Consider the following 27225-nt stretch of genomic DNA (forward strand, 5'->3'; position numbering starts at 1 on the left):
GTATCTAATCCTATCCTGTGTGATACTGTCTGCTGAGCTGTGTATCTAATCCTATCCTGTGTGATACTGTCTGCTGAGCTGTGTATCTAATCCTATCCTGTGTGATACTGTCTGCTGAGCTGTGTATCTAATCCTATCCTGTGTGATACTGTCTGCTGAGCTGTGTATCTAATCCTATCCTGTGTGATACAGTCTGCAGAGCTGTGTATCTAATCCTATCCTGTGTGATACTGTCTGCTGAGCTGTGTATCTAATCCTATCCTGTGTGATACTGTCTGCTGAGCTGTGTATCTAATCCTATCCTGTGTGATACTGTCTGCTGAGCTGTGTATCTAATCCTATCCTGTGTGATACAGTCTGCAGAGCTGTGTATCTAATCCTATCCTGTGTGATACTGTCTGCTGAGCTGTGTATCTAATCCTATCCTGTGTGATACTGTCTGCTGATCCATGTATCTAATCCTATCCTGTGTGTGATACTGTCTTCTGAGCTGTGTATTTAATCCTATCCTGTGTGATACTGTCTGCTGAGCTGTGTATCTAATCCTATCCTGTGTGATACTGTCTGCTGATCCATGTATCTAATCCTATCCTGTGTGTGATACTGTCTGCTGAGCTGTGTATCTAATCCTCTCCTGTGTGATACTGCTGAGCTGTGTATCTAATCCTATCCTGTGTGATACTGCTGAGCTGTGTATCTAATCCTCTCCTGTTGACATGATGGAGGTGCTGTGTATCTAATCCTCTCCTGTTGACATGATGGAGGTGCTGTGTATCTAATCCCATCCTGTTGACATGATGGAGGTGCTGTGTATCTAATCCGATCATGTTGACATGATGGAGGTGCTGTGTATCTAATCCCATCATGTTGACATGATGGAGGTGCTGTGTATCTAATCCCATCCTGTTGACATGATGGAGGTGCTGTGTATCTAATCCCATCCTGTTGACATGATGGAGGTGCTGTGTATCTAATCCCATCCTGTTGACATGATGGAGGTGCTGTGTATCTAATCCCATCCTGTTGACATGATGGAGGTGCTGTGTATCTAATCCCATCCTGTTGACATGATGGAGGTGCTGTGTATCTAATCCCATCCTGTTGACATGATGGAGGTGCTGTGTATCTAATCCCATCCTGTTGACATGATGGAGGTGCTGTGTATCTAATCCCATCCTGTTGACATGATGGAGGTGCTGTGTATCTAATCCCATCCTGTTGACATGATGGAGGTGCTGTGTATCTAATCCCATCCTGTTGACATGATGGAGGTGCTGTGTATCTAATCCCATCCTGTGTGATACAGTCCGCAGAGCTGTGTATCTAATCCGATCCTGTTGACATGATGGAGGTGCTGTGTATCTAATCCCATCCTGTGTGATACAGTCCGCAGAGCTGTGTATCTAATCCCATCCTGTTGACATGATGGAGGTGCTGTGTATCTAATCCTATCCTGTTGACATGATGGAGGTGCTGTGTATCTAATCCCATCCTGTGTGATACAGTCCGCAGAGCCGTGTATCTAATCCTCTCCTGTTGACATGATGGAGGTGCTGTGTATCTAATCCCATCCTGTTGACATGGAGGTGCTGTGTATCTAATCCTATCCTGTTGACATGATGGAGGTGCTGTGTATCTAATCCTATCCTGTTGACATGATGGAGGTGCTGTGTATCTAATCCCATCCTGTGTGATACAGTCTGCTGAGCTGTGTATCTAATCCCATCCTGTGTGATACAGTCCGCAGAGCCGTGTATCTAATCCTCTCCTGTTGACATGATGGAGGTGCTGTGTATCTAATCCTCTCCTGTTGACATGATGGAGGTGCTGTGTATCTAATCCTCTCCTGTTGACATGATGGAGGTGCTGTGTATCTAATCCCATCCTGTTGACATGATGGAGGTGCTGTGTATCTAATCCCATCCTGTTGACATGATGGAGGTGCTGTGTATCTAATCCCATCCTGTTGACATGATGGAGGTGCTGTGTATCTAATCCCATCCTGTGTGATACAGTCCGCAGAGCCGTGTATCTAATCCTCTCCTGTTGACATGATGGAGGTGCTGTGTATCTAATCCTCTCCTGTGTGATACAGTCCGCAGAGCTGTGTATCTAATCCTCTCCTGCTGACATGATGGAGGTGCTGTGTATCTAATCCGATCCTGTTGACATGATGGAGGTGCTGTGTATCTAATCCTCTCCTGTTGACATGATGGAGGTGCTGTGTATCTAATCCCATCCTGTGTGATACAGTCCGCAGAGCCGTGTATCTAATCCTCTCCTGTTGACATGATGGAGGTGCTGTGTAATCCCTCCCTGTAGTAATCACTCGAGTCTCATTTCATTTCCCTGTTTCCCCCGGAGCTGTAATCATAATATCTCCTCTCATCTATAATGACATTTCCCTCTGATTGGGGAGAATTAATCTGTGAGTTCCTCTCCGCCGGCCGCCCCCAGACTGACAGTACCAAGAAATATGACTGCCACTGATCATCCAGATCCTCCTGGTTCATGAACGGAATGATAAAAACCTCGGGATTATTCATCTCTCTAACATCACGGAACCTGAAGAGTTAATAAAACTTTTTGTTTTAATAAAAAAATACAACATTGGCCCCTCCTTAAAACGGAAAGCATTTAGGATTGTGGCGGAGTCTGTTAATCCAGATCCTCCTGGTTCATGAATAGAATTCTAGAACCTCGGTGAAGACTGATTGTATTTGTAACAAGCTCATTGGTCGTTACCGCACCGCTGGGACCGTGAGTTCGGATCCCGTCACTATCCAAACTGACAAAACGTCCAATATTCTTAGTAAAATGTAAAATATTACTAATACAATAAATTAAAACAGAACCGGGGACCCGATTAGAGTCCAAAACCATAATTTGAATATTTTTTTAGGGCCAGCGTCAGGTCAGTGATGATGGGAGACGCCGGTCCTCCCTGAGGCTTGAGGTTGGTATTGGGGAGGCTGCAGTGATGCTGTATTAGGGGGGGCTCTCCCAGGGGCTCTCCCGATTTATTGCGCCGGTCGCCTTTTTCCTACATATGTTTTTCCGTCGGCGGTGCTGTAGTAAATACCCCGGGTGATTAATGGCCGCTACCCGCCAGGGTCTCCTGTCTGAGGCGCATAGTGATGAGCCAGCGCTACGAGGAAGCTCTCCGCCTCGCCGCCATCCATTCATCACCCGGGAACATCCACAAGTGCAGAAATTACCCCTCCGCGCCGCACGGATTTATAGCCGCGATACAGGCGGCAGAGATCTCACGATTATCTCAAAATATGGTAAATGTACACAGGGGGCGCCAAGACTTTTGCAACCTCCTTATTTTTGATGCTGTCGTCGCCCCGCTCTTTATCTCGTTTAATCCGTCACATTCCTTCCCTCTCCTCAAATCCAGTAGACTGACACTGGGGCGCTAGGACTTTTGCATGGGGGTTATTTTTATATTATATTAATATTTTGGCTGTATCATGTTTTATCATCCAGACTCTTCTCTTCCTGCGCCCCTCTCCTTCCCCAGCCCCGCGCCATCCTTCCTCCCGACCGCCTCTAATTTAGGTACATTTATAAGGGGTGTGAATACTTTTGCAGTGGGGTTATTTTGAATGTTCTGGGTGACCCGTTTCCGCCTTCACATCTATCCCTCTAAATTTCTCAACCCACACCCCATCTCCTGACTCGTTTTACCCATCTACAAGGGGGGCTAATACTTTTGCAGCAGAGTTATTTTTGATGCTATTAATGGCTTGTTTTATCGCCTTTTCTTAATTCATAGTCCCAATCAACATCTAAATTAACTAAATGTATAAGGGGTGTTAATACTTTTGCAGCAGGGTTACTTTTGATATTATGGGTGTCCAGTTTTTCCCTTGACCCGCACCTAATCTCCGGCCTTGTTTTACCGGGGCGCTAATACTTTTGCAGTGGGGTTATATTTGATGCTGTTGTTGGCATGGGGGGTGACATCTCTTGTCTTGTTGAATCCATCACACTCCCACCTCCCCTTTTCATAGTATGAAAGCGTTACACAGGGGCGCTAATACTTTTGCAGCGGGGTTATATTTGATGCGGTTGTTGGCATGGGGGGTGACATCTCTTGTCTTGTTGAATCTATCACACTCCCACCTCCCCTTTTCATAGTATAATAGCGTTACACAGGGGCGCTAATACTTTTGCACCGGGGTTATTTTTGCCGCTGTTGTCGTTTCGGAGCTCCCCCCTCGCTCCCCCATCCTCCGGAGTTCCTGTTTATTGCTTGTTTTATTATACGGCTGATGTTTCCCATGGTCCGTCTGGATGGCGATGGCGGTAATAATCCGGGAGGACGCGGACGTGGCCGCCGCCATCCCCCTCGCATACGCAGGACTTCGCTCTCTCTCTGTAGATTTAATCAAAGCCTTGACACCTTCCATCAGCTCCTTGTGACGAGATGTGACCCTGGAATGGCCTGGAGATGGCGGTTTTATATTCAAACGGGACGTCCGGTAGCGTATGGCGGTATTATAGAGGGAGGGGGGCTGATCTACGTATCTGTTCATCTATCAGAGAAAATATTACCGCACATCACTGCATCATAGCGATACACGGTGTCAGGCCGTACCATGTGCTATAGATAATAACGCCATGTAGTGCCATGTGCTATATATAATACCGCCATATAGTGCTCTCCTAGAACGGAGTATAATACTGCCATCCATGACCATAAAACCGTGATATACAGTGTTACGCATGACAGTACTACACAATACCGCCATGTAGCGTTCTCCTAGAGCTGCATATAATAATACCGCCATATAGTGCTCTCCTAGAACGGAGTATAATAGTTTCATAGTTTCATAGTTTATACGGTTGAAAAAAGACACTTGTCCATCAAGTTCAACCAAGGAAGGGATTGGATGAGGAAGGGATTTAGGGGAAACAATTCTATGTAACATAACCATCAATGTTATTTAGGTGTAAAAAGGCATCTAGACCCTTCTTAAAGCTCTCTGCTGTCCCTGCTGTGACCAGCGCCTGAGCTCTCGGCTGTCCCTGCTGTGACCAGCGCCTGAGCTCTCCGCTGTCCCTGCTGTGACCAGCGCCTGAGCTCTCTGCTGTCCCTGCTGTGACCAGCGCCTGAGCTCTCTGCTGTCCCTGCTGTGACCAGCGCCTGAGCTCTCTGCTGTCCCTGCTGTGACCAGCGCCTGAGCTCTCTGCTGTCCCTGCTGTGACCAGCGCCTGAGCTCTCTGCTGTCCCTGCTGTGACCAGCGCCCGAGCTCTCTGCTGTCCCTGCTGTGACCAGCGCCTGAGCTCTCTGCTGTCCCTGCTGTGACCAGCGCCTGAGCTCTCTGCTGTCCCTGCTGTGACCAGCGCCTGAGCTCTCTGCTGTCCCTGCTGTGACCAGCGCCTGAGCTCTCTGCTGTCCCTGCTGTGACCAGCGCCCGAGCTCTCTGCTGTCCCTGCTGTGACCAGCGCCTGAGCTCTCTGCTGTCCCTGCTGTGACCAGCGCCTGAGCTCTCTGCTGTCCCTGCTGTGACCAGCGCCTGAGCTCTCTGCTGTCCCTGCTGTGACCAGCGCCTGAGCTCTCTGCTGTCCCTGCTGTGACCAGCGCCTGAGCTCTCTGCTGTCCCTGCTGTGACCAGCGCCTGAGCTCTCTGCTGTCCCTGCTGTGACCAGCCCCTGAGCTCTCTGCTGTCCCTGCTGTGACCAGCGCCTGAGCTCTCTGCTGTCCCTGCTGTGACCAGCGCCTGAGCTCTCTGCTGTCCCTGCTGTGACCAGCGCCTGAGCTCTCTGCTGTCCCTGCTGTGACCAGCGCCTGAGCTCTCTGCTGTCCCTGCTGTGACCAGCGCCTGAGCTCTCTGCTGTCCCTGCTGTGACCAGCGCCTGAGCTCTCTGCTGTCCCTGCTGTGACCAGCGCCCGAGCTCTCTGCTGTCCCTGCTGTGACCAGCGCCTGAGCTCTCTGCTGTCCCTGCTGTGACCAGCGCCTGAGCTCTCTGCTGTCCCTGCTGTGACCAGCGCCTGAGCTCTCTGCTGTCCCTGCTGTGACCAGCGCCTGAGCTCTCTGCTGTCCCTGCTGTGACCAGCGCCTGAGCTCTCTGCTGTCCCTGCTGTGACCAGCGCCTGAGCTCTCTGCTGTCCCTGCTGTGACCAGCCCCTGAGCTCTCTGCTGTCCCTGCGCTCTCTGCTGTCCCTGCTGTGACCAGCGCCTGAGCTCGGCTATTCCACAGATTGACAGTTCTCATAGTAAAGAAGCCCTGTCGCCTCCGGTGATTAAACCTTGATTTCTCCAGACGGAGACAGTGCTCCCTCGTCTTTTGATTTGATTTAATCTGAAACAACTTACCGCCATATTTTTTGTATGGACCATTTATATATTTATAGAAATTAATCATGTCCCCTCGTAGTCGTCTCTTTTCCAGACTAAATAAATCTAGTTGTTTTAATCTTTCCTCATAACTAAGACCCTCCATACCCCTTATCATTTTTGTGGCTCTACGTTGAACCCTCTCCAACTCCAGGGCATCCTTTTTATGGACCGGTGCCCAGAACTGGACGGCATATTCCAGGTGAGGCCGAACCAGTGCCTTGTACAGGGGTAATATTACATCCCTATCACGAGAGTCCAGACCACTGATACATGACAAGATCCTACTGGCTTTAGAGGCAGCTGATTGACATTGCATGCTGTTATTCAATTTATGATCTACTAGTACCCCCAGGTCCTTCTCAACAAGGGACTCTCCCAGATTTACTCCCCCAAGGACATATTTTGCCTTTGGATTATTGGCCCCCAGGTGCATAACCTTACATTTATCCACATTAAACCTCATTTGCCAAGTGGATGACCAAACATTCAGTTTGTCCAAGTCACCCTGCAGCCTATGTACATCCGCCATAATACCGCCATCCATGACCATAAAACCGTTATATACAGTGTTACGTATGACAGTACTACACAATACCGCCATGCAGTGCTCTCCTAGAGCTGTGTATAATACCGCCATCCACAACCATAAAACCGTGATATACAGTGTTACGTATGACAGTACTACACAATACCGCCATGCAGTGCTCTCCTAGAGCTGTGTATAATACCGCCATCCACAACCATAAAACCGTGATATACAGTGTTACGTATGACAGTACTACATAATACCGCCATGTAGTGCTACACTGAATACATGAAGCCGCTATTCGCTACTCGCTACATAACTGCTGGAGGTTGGGGGTTAATTGGCGTCTTTTCCTCGGCTTCTCCTTCCCGTCTCATGTGTGATTTGCGCAGATGATGTCGGCACCACCATGAAAAAGAACCGCAACGCGGAGCTCCGGAGCGTCCAGGAGCCTCATTATCTGCCACTTCTGCTTTCATCGGATTTCCCGCATCTACTCAGACGCCTCTTACCAGCTGTGTGATCCCTGCCTGGGAGATTATGCATCTCAGCATCATCACCCGCTACAACCTAACCCCCCACCCGCTGCCTGGTATCATCCTACAGGAACTACCCCCACCCGCTGCCTGCTGTCACCCTACACATAACCTACCCCCCACCTGTCTGGTATCACCCTACAGGAACTACCCCCACCCGCTGCCTGCTGTCACCCTACACATAACCTACCCCCCACCTGTCTGGTATCACCCTACACACGACTACAATAATACTGCCACCAATGTACAAGAATATAACTACTATAATACTGCCCCTATGTACAGGAATATAACTACTATAATACTGCCCCCTATGTACAAGAATATAACTACTATAATACTGCCCCCTATGTACAAGAATATAACTACTATAATACTGCCCCTATGTACAAGAATATAACTACTATAATACTGCCCCTATGTACAAGACTATAACTACTATAATACTGCCCCCTATGTACAAGAATATAACAACTATAATACTGCCCCCTATGTACAGGAATATAACTACTATAATACTGCCCCCTATGTACAGGAATATAACTACTATAATACTGCCCCCTATGTACAAGAATATAACTACTATAATACTATCCCCTATGTACAGGAATATAACTACTATAATACTGCCCCCTATGTACAAGAATATAACTACTATAATACTGCCCCCTATGTACAAGAATATAACTACTATAATACTGCCCCTATGTACAGGAATATAACTACTATAATACTGCCACCTATGTACAAGAATATAACTACTATAATACTGCCCCTATGTACAGGAATATAACTACTATAATACTGCCACCTATGTACAAGAATATAACTACTATAATACTGCCCCTATGTACAGGAATATAACTACTATAATACTGCCCCCTATGTACAGGAATATAACTACTATAATACTGCCACCTATGTACAGGAATATAACTACTATAATACTGCCCCCTATGTACAGGAATATAACTACTATAATACTGCTCCCTATGTACAAGAATATAACTACTATAATACTGCCCCCTATGTACAAGAATATAACTACAATAATACTGCCCCTATGTACAAGAATATAACTACTATAATACTGCCCCCTATGTACAGGAATATAACTACTATAATACTGCCCCCTATGTACAGGAATATAACTACTATAATACTGCCCCCTATGTACAAGAATATAACTACTATAATACTGCCCCCTATGTACAGGAATATAACTACTATAATACTGCTCCCTATGTACAAGAATATAACTACTATAATACTGCCCCCTATGTACAGGGATATAACTACTATAATACTGTCCCCTATGTACAAGAATATAACTACTATAATACTGCCCCCTATGTACAGGAATATAACTACTATAATACTGCCCCCTATGTACAGGAATATAACTACTATAATACTGCCCCCTATGTACAAGAATATAACTACTATAATACTGCCCCCTATGTACAGGAATATAACTACTATAATACTGCCCCCTATGTACAGGAATATAACTACTATAATACTGCCCACTATGTACAGGAATATAACTACTATAATACTGCCCCCTATGTACAGGAATATAACTACTATAATACTGTCCCCTATGTACAGGAATATAACTACTATAATACTGCCCCTATGTACAGGAATATAACTACTATAATACTGCCACCTATGTACAAGAATATAACTACTATAATACTGCCCCTATGTACAGGAATATAACTACTATAATACTGCCCCCTATGTACAGGAATATAACTACTATAATACTGCCACCTATGTACAGGAATATAACTACTATAATACTGCCCCCTATGTACAGGAATATAACTACTATAATACTGCTCCCTATGTACAAGAATATAACTACTATAATACTGCCCCCTATGTACAAGAATATAACTACAATAATACTGCCCCTATGTACAAGAATATAACTACTATAATACTGCCCCCTATGTACAGGAATATAACTACTATAATACTGCCCCCTATGTACAGGAATATAACTACTATAATACTGCCCCCTATGTACAAGAATATAACTACTATAATACTGCCCCCTATGTACAGGAATATAACTACTATAATACTGCTCCCTATGTACAAGAATATAACTACTATAATACTGCCCCCTATGTACAGGGATATAACTACTATAATACTGTCCCCTATGTACAAGAATATAACTACTATAATACTGCCCCCTATGTACAGGAATATAACTACTATAATACTGCCCCCTATGTACAGGAATATAACTACTATAATACTGCCCCCTATGTACAAGAATATAACTACTATAATACTGCCCCCTATGTACAGGAATATAACTACTATAATACTGCCCCCTATGTACAGGAATATAACTACTATAATACTGCCCACTATGTACAGGAATATAACTACTATAATACTGCCCCCTATGTACAGGAATATAACTACTATAATACTGTCCCCTATGTACAGGAATATAACTACTATAATACTGCCCCCTATGTACAGGAATATAACTACTATAATACTGCCCCCTATGTACAGGAATATAACTACTATAATACTGCCCCCTATGTACAGGAATATAACTACTATAATACTGCCCCCTATGTACAGGAATATAACTACTATAATACTGCCCCCTATGTACAAGAATATAACTACTATAATACTGCCCCCTATGTACAGGAATATAACTACTATAATACTGCCCCCTATGTACAGGAATATAACTACTATAATACTGTCCCCTATGTACAGGAATATAACTACTATAATACTGTCCCCTATGTACAGGAATATAACTACTATAATACTGCCCCCTATGTACAGGAATATAACTACTATAATACTGCCCCCTATGTACAGGAATATAACTACTATAATACTGCCCCCTATGTACAGGAATATAACTACTATAATACTGCCCCCTATGTACAGGAATATAACTACTATAATACTGCCCCCTATGTACAGGAATATAACTACTATAATACTGCCCCCTATGTACAGGAATATAACTACTATAATACTGCCTCCTATGTACAGGAATATAACTACTATAATACTGCCCCCTATGTACAAGAATATAACTACTATAATACTGCCCCCTATGTACAGGAATATAACTACTATAATACTGCCCCCTATGTACAGGAATATAACTACTATAATACAGCCCACTATGTACAGGAATATAACTACTATAATACTGCCCCCTATGTACAGGAATATAACTACTATAATACTGTCCCCTATGTACAGGAATATAACTACTATAATACTGCCCCCTATGTACAGGAATATAACTACTATAATACTGCCCCCTATGTACAAGAATATAACTACTATAATACTGCCCCCTATGTACAAGACTATACCTACTATTATACTGCCCTCTATGTACAGGAATATAACTACTATAATACTGCCCCCTATGTACAGGAATATAACTACTGTAATACAGCCCCCTATGTACAGGAATATAACTACTATAATACTGCCCCCTATGTACAGGAATATAACTACTATAATACTGCCCCCTATGTACAGGAATATAACTACTATAATACTGCCCCCTATGTACAGGAATATAACTACTATAATACTGTCCCCTATGTACAGGAATATAACTACTATAATACTGCCCCCTATGTACAAGAATATAACTACTATAATACTGCCCCCTATGTACAAGAATATAACTCCTATAATACTGCCCCCTATGTACAGGAATATAACTACTATAATACTGCCCCCTATGTACAAGAATATAACTACTATAATACTGCCCCCTATGTACAAGACTATACCTACTATTATACTGCCCTCTATGTACAGGAATATAACTACTATAATACTGCCCGCTATGTACAAGAATATAACTACTATAATACTGCCCCCTATGTACAAGAATATAACTACTATAATACTGCCCCCTATGTACAGGAATATAACTACTGTAATACAGCCTGTACGTGGCGGTACATATAATCCGTGTATTACATGACATCATACTCTTATCTTCCCTGTCTCCCCGGTTACTCATGCCTCGGCTTTGAGGGTCTCAGTATAATATAGATTGTGCTGTATCTGATTCTGTATCCCCGGCTCGGATACTCTAATCCCAGATGTCTGTGACAGGGAGATAAATGGATGTTGGGTTAGTCATGCTTTTGTAAGTCAGGAAGACATGATGTCATCATTGTGGCAGCTAAAGGGTTATCTGTGCCCGTAGCAGTGATGGGGGGTGGCGGTAATATTTATGTGCACATGTATGTGGGGTGTTATGTGTATAGAAGGATTATTATACCTGTAGATGCGGGTAATGTCGGGGCTGGCATGCACGGTGTTTATGGCGGCGCTGGATGCCATGGGGCACGGAGCATCGTGGGAACCCTCAGCGCTGCCAGCTTCCTTGTCCCAGTCTTATCAGGGACACCTCGCTCGCTTTCCATCTGGCACTCGGGAGGCAGGGACAGAATTAGACGCTTGTGTCTGCTCCCGCCGCTTATCACCCCCTGCCTGTCTCCTTGGCGCGGAGGCCATGATACCAGGGATCCTGTAATGTCACAGTGCGTTTCGTCATCCACAGTCTCTGCTTTGTAGTATAATAGAGGCCTGGCATGGATATTGTGTCACTACTAAGTGGTGCCCGATGTCCGCCTTAAAGGGCAATACCAGTCACATCCGATCTAGTTACAGCATTCCCAGAAATGAGACAGGATCGGGCACGGTATATACAGTATGGTAGCGCTGCCGGTATAGGATTATCAGTGATAAGAAGTAAGTGACAGGATCAGGCACAGTATATACAGTATGGTAGCGCTGCTGGTATAGGATTATCAGTGATAAGAAGTGACAGGATCAGGCAGTGTATATAGAGTATGGTAGCGCTGCTGGTCTAGGATTATCAGTGATAAGAAGTGACAGGATCAGGCACAGTATATACAGTATGGTAGCGCTGCTGGTCTAAGACAATCAGTGATAAGAAGTAAGTGGCAGGATCAGGCACAGTATATACAGTATGGTAGTGCTGCTGGTCTAGGATTATCAGTGATAAGAAGTGACAGGATCAGGCACAGTATATATCAGTATGGTAGCGCTGCTGGTCTAGGATTATCAGTGATAAGAAGTGACAGGATCAGGCACAGTATACACAGTATGGTAGTGCTGCTGGTCTAGGATTATCAGTGAGAAGTGACAGGATCAGGCAGTGTATACACAGTATGGTAGCGCTGCTGGTCTAGGATTATCAGTGATAAGAAGTGACAGGATTAGGCACAGTATATACAGTATGGTAGTGCTGCTGGTCTAGGATTATCAGTGATAAGAAGTGACCGGATCAGTATGGTAGCACTGTTGGTATAGGATTATCAGTGATAAGAAGTGACAGGATCAGGCAGTGTATACACAGTATGGTAGCGCTGCTGGTCTAGGATTATCAGTGATAAGAAGTGACAGGATCGATCAGGCACAGTATATACAGTATGGTAGTGCTGCTGGTCTAGGATTATCAGTGATAAGAAGTGACAGGATCAGGCACAGTATATACAGTATGGTAGCACTGCTGGTCTATGATTATCAGTGATAAGTGACAGGATCAGGCAGTGTATACACAGTATGGTAGCGCTGCTGGTCTAGGATTAGCAGTGATAAGAAGTGACAGGATCGATCAGGCACAGTATATACAGTATGGTAGCGCTGCTGGTCTAGGATTATCAGTGATAAGAAGTGACAGGATCGATCAGGCACAGTATATACAGTATGGTAGTGCTGCTGGTCTAGGATTATCAGTGATGAGAAGTGACAGGATCAGGCACAGTATATACAGTATGGTAGCGCTGCTGGTCTAGGATTATCAGTGATAAGTGACAGGATCAGGCACAGTATATGCAGTATGGTAGTGCTGCTGGTCTAGGATTATCAGTGATAAGAAGTGACAGGATCAGGCACAGTATATACAGTATGGTAGTGCTGCTGGTCTAGGATTATCAGTGATAAGTGACAGGATCAGGCACAGTATATACAGTATGGTAGTGCTGCTGGTCTAGGATTATCAGTGATAAGAAGTGACAGGATCAGGCACAGTATATACAGTATGGTAGCACTGCTGGTCTATGATTATCAGTGATAAGTGACAGGATCAGGCAGTGTATACACAGTATGGTAGCGCTGCTGGTCTAGGATTATCAGTGATAAGAAGTAAGTATTGGGCATATTACATATTATTATTACTCTGCTACTACTCTGTTATAGGTAGGGAGTGAGACCTATGTGCCCCGTTATCCTTACACATCCTCCAGATTGGCCGCTCTATAGGGGGCAGTACTGCTAAATTATGGCTATAATGTCTATTACACATCAGGGCGGTATAGTTTGTTACAATTACTGTAGTGGAGCTAATAAAGAAGGCTTCCACTCCTAATCCCTTTGCGACTTGTTAATCCCGGCCATGTTCGCCCAGTTTCTCACTCTCGGGATTAGCCGGAGAACAGATTTTACCGCCCTCTGCCCGTTCATGGCCCTTAGCATAACAGGATTAAGCAGATTACTGCATCACATGCCGGGCCCCCACCATAAGCTCCACTGACCCGCCTCACCTCAGCCCAGAACACTAGGTTCTGCTTCCTGACCCGCAGTACCACCACAAAGGCTCATCCCAGATTAAGCTGAAGTTACTCATATATATATATAGAGCGGGCCGGGGTCTTATAGTGGAACTCCGCAGATGAGCAATGTGAATGTGTAATATCCTCCTCCTCCTCTTCTTCCTCTCTATTTTTGTCCCTGCAGGGCCACCATATGCTGAGGTTATAGGGCCCCTCCACATCTTGGAGAAAGAAAAAAAAAAGAAACTAAAATATAAAAATAAATCGAATAAAAGAAATCACTATTCAGACTTCATTCCTCCAGCGATCCATCCGCTTCCTATACAGGATTATATTCCAGGATTGTAGCTCCTCCAAGTGCATCAGGGGCGTGACCTCACACTGCTGTGCTCTGTGCTCTCTGTAGATAGTGTTAGGTATTTCCCATCAGACTTTTGTGTGTGCTGTTAGTTTCAAAAGGACTGTAAAAATATGGATTTATAGTGCAGAGTTTAGAGAGTTCTGCTGCGGACGTGTGTGTGTGTGCGGAGCGCTCTGCTGCGGACATGTGTGTGTGTGCGGAGCGCTCTGCTGCGGACGTGTGTGTGTGTGTGTGAGGAGCGCTCTGCTGCGGACATGTGTGTGTGTGTGAGGAGCGCTCTGCTGCGGACATGTGTGTGTGTGTGTGCAGAGCGCTCTGCTGCAGACGTGTGTGTGTGTGTGTGAGGAGCGCTCTGCTGCAGACATGTGTGTGTGTGTGCGGAGCGCTCTGCTGCGGACATGTGTGTGTGTGTGCGGAGCGCTCTGCTGCGGACATGTGTGTGTGTGTGAGGAGCGCTCTGCTGCGGACATGTGTGTGTGTGTGAGGAGCGCTCTGCTGCAGACATGTGTGTGTGTGTGCGGAGCGCTCTGCTGCGGACATGTGTGTGTGTGTGCGGAGCGCTCTGCTGCGGACATGTGTGTGTGTGCGGAGCGCTCTGCTGCGGACGTGTGTGTGTGTGTGTGTGTGTGAGGAGCGCTCTGCTGCGGACGTGTGTGTGTGTGTGTGTGTGTGAGGAGCGCTCTGCTGCGGACGTGTGTGTGTGTGCGGAGCGCTCTGCTGCGGACAAGTGTGTGTGTGCGGAGCGCTCTGCTGCGGACATGTGTGTGTGTGCGGAGCGCTCTGCTGCGGACATGTGTGTGTGTGCGGAGCGCTCTGCTGCGGACGTGTGTGTGTGTGTGTGAGGAGCGCTCTGCTGCGGACATGTGTGTGTGTGTGTGAGGAGCGCTCTGCTGCGGACATGTGTGTGTGTGTGTGCAGAGCGCTCTGCTGCAGACGTGTGTGTGTGTGTGTGAGGAGCGCTCTGCTGCAGACATGTGTGTGTGTGTGCGGAGCGCTCTGCTGCGGACATGTGTGTGTGTGTGCGGAGCGCTCTGCTGCGGACATGTGTGTGTGTGCGGAGCGCTCTGCTGCGGACGTGTGTGTGTGTGTGTGTGTGTGAGGAGCGCTCTGCTGCGGACGTGTGTGTGTGTGTGTGTGTGTGAGGAGCGCTCTGCTGCGGACATGTGTGTGTGTGCGGAGCGCTCTGCTGCGGACATGTGTGTGTGTGTGCGGAGCGCTCTGCTGCGGACATGTGTGTGTGTGCGGAGCGCTCTGCTGCGGACGTGTGTGTGTGTGTGTGAGGAGCGCTCTGCTGCGGACGTGTGTGTGTGTGTGTGTGTGAGGAGCGCTCTGCTGCGGACATGTGTGTGTGAGGAGCGCTCTGCTGCGGACATGTGTGTGTGTGTGTGTGTGCAGAGCGCTCTGCTGCGGACATGTGTGTGTGTGTGCGGAGCGCTCTGCTGCGGACATGTGTGTGTGTGTGTGAGGAGCGCTCTGCTGCGGACATGTGTGTGTGTGTGTGTGAGGAGCGCTCTGCTGCGGACATGTGTGTGTGTGTGCGGAGCGCTCTGCTGCGGACATGTGTGTGTGTGTGTGTGAGGAGCGCTCTGCTGCGGACATGTGTGTGTGAGGAGCGCTCTGCTGCGGACATGTGTGTGTGTGTGTGTGTGTGCGGAGCGCTCTGCTGCAGGCGTGTGTGTGTGTGTGTGTGTGAGGAGCGCTCTGCTGCGGACATGTGTGTGTGCGGAGCGCTCTGCTGCAGCCTCCTGCCTGATACAGAAGAGTTCTGGAGACAATGAGGCTCATTCATTATGCATTAAAGGTAACACTACTCCGCAGCAGAATCACTCAGAGTAAGAGAGTGTCGCACCTCGTGGCTGCAGTGACTATGCGTGCACTATATGGCGGTCAGGCAGGCTAGCTCCTGGTAGGTAGTGACTATGTGTGCACTATATGGCGGTGGGTTATGCTACCTGTGCACTATATGGCGGTGGGGTATGCTACCTGTGCACTATATGGCGGTGGGGTATGCTACGTGTGCACTATATGGCGGTTGGGTATGCTACCTGTGCACTACATGGCGGTCGGGCAGGCTCGGCTCTGTGATGATTAGGTATGCGGCACCTTCCCTGGCACAGATTTGTTTTGCCTGTACGCGGGAGCCATGAATATGAATGAATGTGATTTCTCGAGGCGGCGCTCGTCCTGTGCCGCGTTTTGTGCATTATTAGCGAAAGCGAAGAACCCAAACACGGGCGTCCGACCTCTGCGCCCGCACATCACTTCTTATTATCCCCACTCATTCGTCTCTCTCCCAGGGAGGAATGTCTTTGTTGGACAAGGCTGGAAATACCGAATCTAAATACGGACTCATCATCCGCTGGAGACTATTATAGGGGATCCCTGCATCTACAGACACCGCTATACCCCGTCACTGACCTTATCATCCACAGGAGACTATTATAGGGGATCCCTGCATCTGAAGACACCGCTATACCCTGTCACTGACCTTATCATCCACAGGAGACTATTATAGGGGATCCCTGCATCTGAAGACACCGCTATACCCTGTCACTGACCTTATCATCCGCTGGAGACTATTATAGGGGATCCCTGCATCTGCAGACACCGCTATACCCTGTCACTGACCTTATCATCCACTGGAGACTATTGTAGGGGATCACTGCATCTACAGACACCGCTATACCCTGTCACTGACCTTATCATCCACAGGAGACTATTATAGGGGATCCCTGCATCTGAAGACACCGCTATACCCTGTCACTGACCTTATCATCCACTGGAGACTATTATAGGGGATCCCTGCATCTGCAGACACCGCTATACCCTGTCACTGACCTTATCATCCACAGGAGACTATTATAGGGGATCCCTGCATCTGCAGACATCGCTATACCCTGTCACTGACCTTCTCATCCACAGAAAACTATTATAGGGGATCCCTGCATCTGCAGACACCGCTATACCCTGTCACTGACCTTATCATCCGCTGGAGATTATTATAGGGGATCCCTGCATCTACAGACACCGCTATACCCCGTCACTGACCTTATCATCCACAGGAGACTATTATAGGGGATCCCTGCATCTGAAGACACCGCTATACCCTGTCACTGACCTTATCATCCACAGGAGACTATTATAGGGGATCCCTGCATCTGAAGACACCGCTATACCCTGTCACTGACCTTATCATCCGCTGGAGACTATTATAGGGGATCCCTGCATCTGCAGACACCGCTATACCCTGTCACTGACCTTATCATCCACTGGAGACTATTGTAGGGGATCACTGCATCTACAGACACCGCTATACCCTGTCACTGACCTTATCATCCACAGGAGACTATTATAGGGGATCCCTGCATCTGAAGACACCGCTATACCCTGTCACTGACCTTATCATCCACTGGAGACTATTATAGGGGATCCCTGCATCTGCAGACACCGCTATACCCTGTCACTGACCTTATCATCCACAGGAGACTATTATAGGGGATCCCTGCATCTGCAGACACCGCTATACCCTGTCACTGACCTTCTCATCCACAGAAAACTATTATAGGGGATCCCTGCATCTGCAGACACCGCTATACCCTGTCACTGACCTTATCATCCGCTGGAGATTATTATAGGGGATCCCTGCATCTACAGACACCGCTATACCCTGTCACTGACCTTATCATCCACTGGAGACTATTGTAGGGGATCCCTGCATCTACAGACACCGCTATACCCTGTCACTGACCTTATCATCCACTGGAGACTATTATAGGGGATCACTGCATCTACAGACACCGCTATACCCTGTCACTGACCTTATCATCCACAGGAGACTATTATAGGGGATCCCTGCATCTGAAGACACCGCTATACCCTGTCACTGACCTTATCATCCACTGGAGACTATTATAGGGGATCCCTGCATCTGCAGACACCGCTATACCCTGTCACTGACCTTATCATCCACAGGAGACTATTATAGGGGATCCCTGCATCTGCAGACACCGCTATACCCTGTCACTGACCTTCTCATCCACAGAAAACTATTATAGGGGATCCCTGCATCTGCAGACACCGCTATACCCTGTCACTGACCTTATCATCCGCTGGAGATTATTATAGGGGATCCCTGCATCTACAGACACCGCTATACCCTGTCACTGACCTTATCATCCACTGGAGACTATTGTAGGGGATCCCTGCATCTACAGACACCGCTATACCCTGTCACTGACCTTATCATCCACTGGAGACTATTGTAGGGGATCACTGCATCTACAGACACCGCTATACCCTGTCACTGACCTTATCATCCGCTGGAGATTATTATAGGGGATCCCTGCATCTACAGACACCGCTATACCCTGTCACTGACCTTATCATCCGCTGGAGACAATTATAGGGGATCCCTGCATCTCCAGACACCGCTATACCAGGTCACTGACCTTATCATCCGCTGGAGACTATGAAAGGGGATCCGTGCATCTACAGACACTGCAATACTCTCTGACCTTCCTGAAGCCAGCCAATCACAGCTCAGCAGTTTCAAATTTGAAAGTTGAGCAATATAAATGTAACAGTCTCCTCCCGTCTCCAGAGCAGATAATGTAACGGTCACACAGGGATTATATGGGGGAAGGTTCCTTTACACTGTAAATTCCAAACACACAGCCCTGGCGATGACACATGGCAGCATCTGCCGCACTATCACAGCGCCATAAAGTACACAACGCAGAGAAAATACTGCAAGAAGGAGACAGGGTACAGAGGCTTACCGTACTGCCGCTCACTGATCACACAAGAGTCCTTCACTGAAGACAGCAAATCTGAAATGTAAGAGAGGAAAGAGTGAGAGCATTCCGCATATAGTGCACAATATCACAGAAGTAACCGCACAGAGCAGAGCGACCAACACACACATCCACAATTATAGTACAAAGACAGTATTATACTACTGTACATAGGGGGCAGTATTATAGTAGTTCTATTCCTGTACATAGGGGGCAGTATTATAGTAGTTATATTCCTGTACATAGGCGGCAGTATTATAGTAGTTCTATTCTTGTACATAGGGGGCAGTATTATAGTAGTTATATTCTTGTACATAGGAGGCAGTATTATAGTAGTTATATTCTTGTACATAGGGGGCAGTATTATAGTAGTTATATTCTTGTACATAGGGGACAGTATTATAGTAGTTATATTCTTGTACATAGGGGGCAGTATTATAGTGGTTATATTCTTGTACATAGGGGGCAGTATTATAGTAGTTATATTCTTGTACATAGGGGACAGTATTATAGTAGTTATATTCCTGTACATAGGGGGCAGTATTATAGTAGTTATATTCTTGTACATAGGGGGCAGTATTATAGTAGTTATATTCTTGTACATAGGGGGCAGTATTATAGTAGTTATATTCTTGTACATAGGGGGCAGTATTATAGTAGTTATATCCTTGTACATAGGGGGCAGTATTATAGTAGTTATATTCTTGTACATAGGGGGCAGTATTATAGTAGTTATATCCCTGTACATAGGAGGCAGTATTATAGTAGTTATATTCTTGTACATAGGGGGCAGTATTATAGTAGTTATATTCTTGTACATAGGGGGCAGTATTATAGTAGTTATATCCCTGTACATAGGCGGCAGTATTATAGTAGTTCTATTCTTGTACATAGGGGGCAGTATTATAGTAGTTCTATTCTTGTACATAGGGGGCAGTATTATAGTAGTTATATTCTTGTACATAGGGGGCAGTATTATAGTAGTTATATTCTTGTACATAAGGGGCAGTATTATAGTAGTTATATTCTTGTACATAGGGGGTAGTATTATAGTAGTTCTATTCTTGTACATAGGGGGCAGTATTAAAGTAGTTCTATTCTGTACATAGGGGGCAGTATTATAGTAGTTATATTCTTGTACATAGGGGGCAGTATTATAGTAGTTATATTCCTGTACATAGGGGGCAGTATTATAGTAGTTCTATTCTTGTACATAGGGGGCAGTATTATAGTAGTTATATTATTGTACATAGGGGGCAGTATTATAGTAGTTCTATTCCTGTACATAGGGGCAATATTATAGTAGTTATATTCTTGTACATAGGGGGCAGTATTATAGTAGTTCTATTCCTGTACATAGGGGGCAGTATTATAGTAGTTATATTCTTGTACATAGGGGGGCAGTATTATAGTAGTTATATTCTTGTACATAGGGGGCAGTATTATAGTAGTTATATTCCTGTACATAGGGGGCAGTATTATAGTAGTTATATTCTTGTACATAGGGGGCAGTATTATAGTAGTTATATTCTTGTACATAGGGGGCAGTATTATAGTAGTTATATTCTTGTACATAGGGGGCAGTATTATAGTAGTTATATTCTTGTACATAGGGAGCAGTATTATAGTAGTTATATTACTGTACATAGGGAGCAGTATTATAGTAGTTATATTACTGTACATAGGGGGCAGTATTATAGTAGTTATATTCCTGTACATAGGGGGCAGTATTATAGTAGTTATATTCTTGTACATAGGGGGCTGTATTATAGTAGTTATATTCTTGTACATAGGGGGCAGTATTATAGTAGTTATAGTCTTGTACATAGGGGGCAGTATTATAGTAGTTATATTCTTGTACATAGGGGGCAGTATTATAGTAGTTATATTCCTGTACATAGGGGGCAGTATTATAGTAGTTATATTCCTGTACAAAGGGGGCAGTATTATAGTAGTTATATTCTTGTACATAGGGGGCAGTATTATAGTAGTTATATTCTTGTACATAGGGGGCAGTATTATAGTAGTTATATTCTTGTACATAGGGGGCAGTATTATAGTAGTTATATTCTTGTACATAGGGGGCAGTATTATAGTAGTTATATTCTTGTACATAGGGGGCGGTATTATAGTAGTTATATTCTTGTACATAGGGGGTGGTATTATAGTAGTTATATTCTTGTACATAGGGGGCGGTATTATAGTAGTTATATTCTTGTACATATGGGGCAGTATTATAGTAGTTATATTCTTGTACATAGGGAGCAGTATTATAGTAGTTATATTCTTGTACATAGGGGGCAGTATTATAGTAGTTATATTCCTGTACATAGGGGGCAGTATTATAGTAGTTATATTCCTGTACATAGGGGGCAGTATTATAGTAGTTATATTCTTGTACATATGGGGCAGTATTATAGTAGTTATATTCTTGTACATAGGGGGCAGTATTATAGTAGTTATATTCTTGTACATAGGGGGCAGTATTATAGTAGTTATATTCCTGTACATAGGGGGCAGTATTATAGTAGTTATATTCTTGTACATAGGGGGCAGTATTACAGTAGTTATATTCCTGTACATAGGGGGCAGTATTATAGTAGTTATATTCTTGTACATATGGGGCAGTATTATAGTAGTTATATTCTTGTACATAGGGGGCAGTATTATAGTAGTTATATTCCTGTACATAGGGGGCAGTATTATAGTAGTTATATTCTTGTACATAGTGGGCAGTATTACAGTAGTTATATTCCTGTACATAGGGGGCAGTATTATAGTAGTTATATTCTTGTACATATGGGGCAGTATTATAGTAGTTATATTCTTGTACATAGGGGGCAGTATTATAGTAGTTATATTCTTGTACATAGGGGGCAGTATTATAGTAGTTATATTCTTGTACATAGGGGGCAGTATTATAGTAGTTATATTCCTGTACATAGGGGGCAGTATTATAGTAGTTATATTCCTGTACATAGGGGGCAGTATTATAGTAGTTATATTTCAGTATATCAGGAATATTCGGCTCCCTATTACTGAGCGTTACAGAGTCCCAATGAATAAATACGGCAGCCTTTACTTTTTGGCAGGAATTCTCCTTAATCAAAGATTTTCCTAAATCTGGATCTTTTCCATAGAAATTACAGCTAATAGTAGTGGGTACTTGTGGTGGACGTAATCCTATTTCCCTGTGATGGATTTTTTCTAATATGAGGCGCGAGGTTTATGTGAGCTCCTAGATGATGGTAGAGCAGTAATAGTCCTGTTTATGAACTCCCAACATGAGCAGAACGGTGCAGAGTACAGATATTTATAGACTCCATATCTTCTTATAATACTATGCTGTCCCATCAGAACAGCAATTATAATCTGATAGTACGCAAATATCTGCTGCCCAGTAATGATTATACAGGAGATCCCCAGGTTATACCAGCTGTACATATATCATTATATACAGGAGATCCCCAGGTAATACCAGCTGTACATATAACACTATATACAGGAGATCCCCAGGTTATACCGGCTGTACATGTATCATTATATACAGGAGATCCCCATGTTATACCGGCTGTACATATATCATTATATACAGGAGATCCCCATGTTATACCGGCTGTACATATATCATTATATACAGGAGATCCCCAGGTTATACCGGCTGTACATATATCATTATATACAGGAGATCCCCAGGTTATACCGGCTGTACATATATCATTATATACAGGAGATCCCCAGGTTATACCAGCTGTACATATATCATTATATACAGGAGATCCCCAGGTTATACCAGCTGTACATATATCATTATATACAGGAGATCCCCAGGTTATACCGGCTGTACATATATCATTATATACAGGAGATCCCCAGGTTATACCGGCTGTACATATATCATTATATACAGGAGATCCCCAGGTTATACCGGCTGTACATATATCATTATATACAGGAGATCCCCAGGTTATACCGGCTGTACAGATATCATTATATACAGGAGATCCCCAGGTTATACCAGCTGTACATATATCATTATATACAGGAGATCCCCAGGTTATACCAGCTGTACATATATCATTATATACAGGAGATCCCCAGGTAATACCAGCTGTACATATAACACTATATACAGGAGATCCCCAGGTTATACCGGCTGTACATATATCATTATATACAGGAGATCCCCAGGTTATACCGGCTGTACATATATCATTATATACAGGAGATCCCCAGGTTATACCGGGTACATATATCATTATATACAGGAGATCCCCAGGTTATACCGGCTGTACATATATCACTATATACAGGAGATCCCCAGGTTATACCGGCTGTACATATATCATTATATACAGGAGATCCCCAGGTTATACCGGCTGTACATATATCATTATATACAGGAGATCCCCAGGTTATACCGGCTGTACATATATCATTATATACAGGAGATCCCCAGGTTATACCGGCTGTACATATATCATTATATACAGGAGATCCCCAGGTTATACCGGCTGTACATATATCATTATATACAGGAGATCCCCAGGTTATACCAGCTGTACATATATCATTATATACAGGAGATCCCCAGGTTATACCGGCTGTACATATATCATTATATACAGGAGATCCCCAGGTTATACCGGCTGTACATATATCATTATATACAGGAGATCCCCAGGTTATACCGGCTGTACATATATCATTATATACAGGACATCCCCAGGTTATACCAGCTGTACATATATCATTATATACAGGAGATCCTCAGGTTATACCGGCTGTACATATATCATTATATACAGGAGATCCCCACGTTATACCGGCTGTACATATATCATTATATACAGGAGATCCCCAGGTTATACCGGCTGTACATATATCATTATATACAGGAGATCCCCAGGTTATACCGGCTGTACATATATCATTATATACAGGAGATCCCCAGGTTATACCTGCTGTACATATATCATTATATACAGGAGATCCCCAGGTTATACCGGCTGTACATATATCATTATATACAGGAGATCCCCAGGTTATAGCGGCTGTACATATATCATTACATATGGATGTCATACAATACAGGTATCATTACTATGCGGAGGCTTTAGCAGGTGAGTCAGGGTTGGGGGCCATCATGGGGGTCTCTGCCTCCTGTCCGGTTTCATGTTGTCGCCCCCGTCATAGGTCGGAGGGTAATATCATTATAGCAGCTGTTGTCAGTAAGGCTCCTCTGTTCCGGTCCGGTTACATTACATGGAGGCTGCTGAGGACTTCAAAGGCTTCTTGACAAGTGCGCTGCTGGCCCTGCAGAGTCCTTCCTTAATCCCTGCTATTTATAGCTGTAATTAAGTTAAAATAATATTGGGATATGTAGGGGGGTGGGGGGTAAAATGCTGTCGGCTCACTTCCTTCAAGGTCAGAACAGCTGTAGCGAGACGCGAGGCCTCGGACTCATGGTGCCCGCAGACATGGGACATTGTAACAAACAATATGGCCGCCACTACACTCCCTTTCACCCCCCAAGAACAAATTTCATCAAGATCAATAAAAAAAAAAATCCTGGGTGACTACCTTGTTCCTTCACATCACAGTGAGGTACAGAGAGTCACATCACATCTCTATGGTTGGAGGACCCAACAAACAAGGCCCCATATCTCAGCATCCTGCGCTCCCGTCACTGTGAAATTTTAGGGTTGGGATATTGGGGGGTGACAGAAGTCAAATCAGTTTTTTTTTCTTTTCAGTGGAGCTGACCTTAAAATTTTTTATAAAATTCGGATGAAAAGAACACGTTTAACATAACGCATCTCTAAAAACGACATGTTAAACAAGGGTCGGGGATCTCCATAAATAAACCCGCTATATAGTTTCCGGCAGCTGCGCCTCCCACTGCGGCGAGCGCGATGATCACTAGAGGAAAATTGCTCACCCGAAGGTTAACGAGCGGGAATGTGACAATTATACGGAGCGGCGGCGAAGCTCGTCTGACGCCCAATAACGCCAGACAAAGGATCCGTCCATTCACAAACATCTTCCTTTGATGCGTAATGAGTTATATCTCACGCGTGCGCCCGCCATCAGCCGTACGATGTGCGCGATGCTCTGCGCCGCCTGTGGTGCCAGACCTTAAAATGTTATGTCAGAAAATGAACGGCGGCACATGAAAGAGACTGGCGATGGCGGGCGAAATAAAATTATGTTTTCTTAATTTAAGGGTATTTTCACAAAAGACTTCTAGGTGGGGGGCCTAGAACTCGAACATCCCCCCGAGAAATAGCAATAGTAGCATGCCATAGTTTGTAAGGCATAGGGGCTTATTTACTAAGGGTCCGCAGATCGCATCTCCATCGGACTTTCTGATGTTTTCGGGATTTGCGCCGCTGGGACAGGTTTTTAGCAGGGGATTGTGTTGCACGCGATCAGATTTTGGTGCAGCTCGCGACAGAAATCGAAGGGTGCGGCCCACTGACCGGGTAAGTAAATGTGCCCCATAGTGTGAGAGATGTGTGAGATAAATCATACCGCCAAACTGTACACAAATAATACTAACCTATACCTTCCACACATAAGCCCACCATATATTTCACACATAACTCCATATACATTTCCTGTATAACACCGCCACCTATTTTTCATGTTACAATACATTTCCCAGATAATGCCGCCATATACTTCACACATAACTTCATATACGTTTTTCACAGATAACACAATCATCTATTGCACACATACCTCAACAAATATATTTCCCACTTTATACTGCCATATATTTCACACATAACTCCACATATGTATTTCCCACATTATACTGCCATATAGTTCCCATATAACACTGCCATATAGTTCCCATATAACACTGCCATATATTTCACACATAACTCCACATATGTATTTCCCCCATTATACTGCCATATGGTTCCCATATAACACCGCCATATATTACACACACAACTCCACATATGTATTTCCCACATAATGCCGCCATCTATTTCCCATAAAGTTCTGACTTATACAAGCAGCATAAATCAGTATGTTAATGATCCCGCCATACAGCCATAATAGAATTCAGATAGTATCGATAAAGTTTGTTGAGGAAGCTCATGATTTATTACACGCTAGGCCTTATACAAGATGTAGCCATGGATTTTAATAAACTTTATTGAAAAAGATGTTACAATCTCACTGGACGATGCAGGGCAGGGGGTCCATGTTTTTGAAGCCGTTCCACTTTCTCTGCCGTGTTATAGTTACGTTTCCGCCACAGACTGATGGAATATTGTTGGCGGCTTCCTCCCTCAGACCTCCATATTCCTGTTTACCTTCCTGTCAGCTGCACACACCTCAGGACAATAATTCAGCTCCCACACTGGGGAACAAGGAGGCGGCGGCCATCATGAGCCATGGCTTACCTAGCCTTAAAGGGGAACTCCACACTGAACAGGACGGACACCACCATGATGATATACTATGCCGGACTTCAAAAATATCCAAAAAGCTCAGGATTGAGCGTGCAGATCTGATACAGCTATGGCAGGGAGAGGGGGGGGGGGTTCGGGTTGAGGGTGCAGTAAATATCTCAGTTTCCATTGTTTAAAATTAAGGAAACTCTCCTACTCCAGAAAACTTCATAATAATGAACCCACTTCAATATAACACATAGCACCAAGGCCTACAAAACTAGGGAGGGAAAGATAGATAGATATGAGATAGATAGATAGATAGATAGATAGATAGATAGATAGATAGATAGATAGATAGATAGATAGATAGATATGAGATAGATAGATGGATAGGAGATAGATAGATAGATAGATAGATAGATAGATAGATAGATAGATAGATATGAGATAGATAGATGGATAGGAGATAGATATGAGATAGATAGATGGATAGGAGATAGATAGATAGGAGATAGATAGATAGATAGATAGGAGATAGATAGATAGGAGATAGATAGATAGGAGATAGATAGATGGATAGGAGATAGATAGATAGGAGATAGATAGATAGATAGATAGATAGATAGATAGAT

At 44.5% G+C, this 27225-nt stretch overlaps 1 protein-coding gene across 5 annotated transcripts in view; it reads right to left on the bottom strand.

Annotated features, from left to right (window-relative positions):
• Positions 1-27225, bottom strand: part of SEMA6C (semaphorin 6C) — a 130907-nt gene that overhangs the window by 78457 nt on the left and 25225 nt on the right. For 4 of the 5 annotated variants that reach the window (XM_072114791.1, XM_072114789.1, XM_072114793.1 and 1 more), the window contains exon 2: positions 19167-19217. The gene's annotated coding sequence lies outside the window, so the exon portion shown is untranslated. Of the gene's footprint in view, positions 1-19166; positions 19218-24285; positions 24499-27225 lie in introns of those variants that run through there. The other variant, XM_072114790.1, reaches the window with a different exon arrangement.

Source organism: Engystomops pustulosus, chromosome 7 (genome assembly GCF_040894005.1).
Source record: "Engystomops pustulosus chromosome 7, aEngPut4.maternal, whole genome shotgun sequence".
NCBI lineage: Eukaryota > Metazoa > Chordata > Amphibia > Anura > Leptodactylidae > Engystomops > Engystomops pustulosus.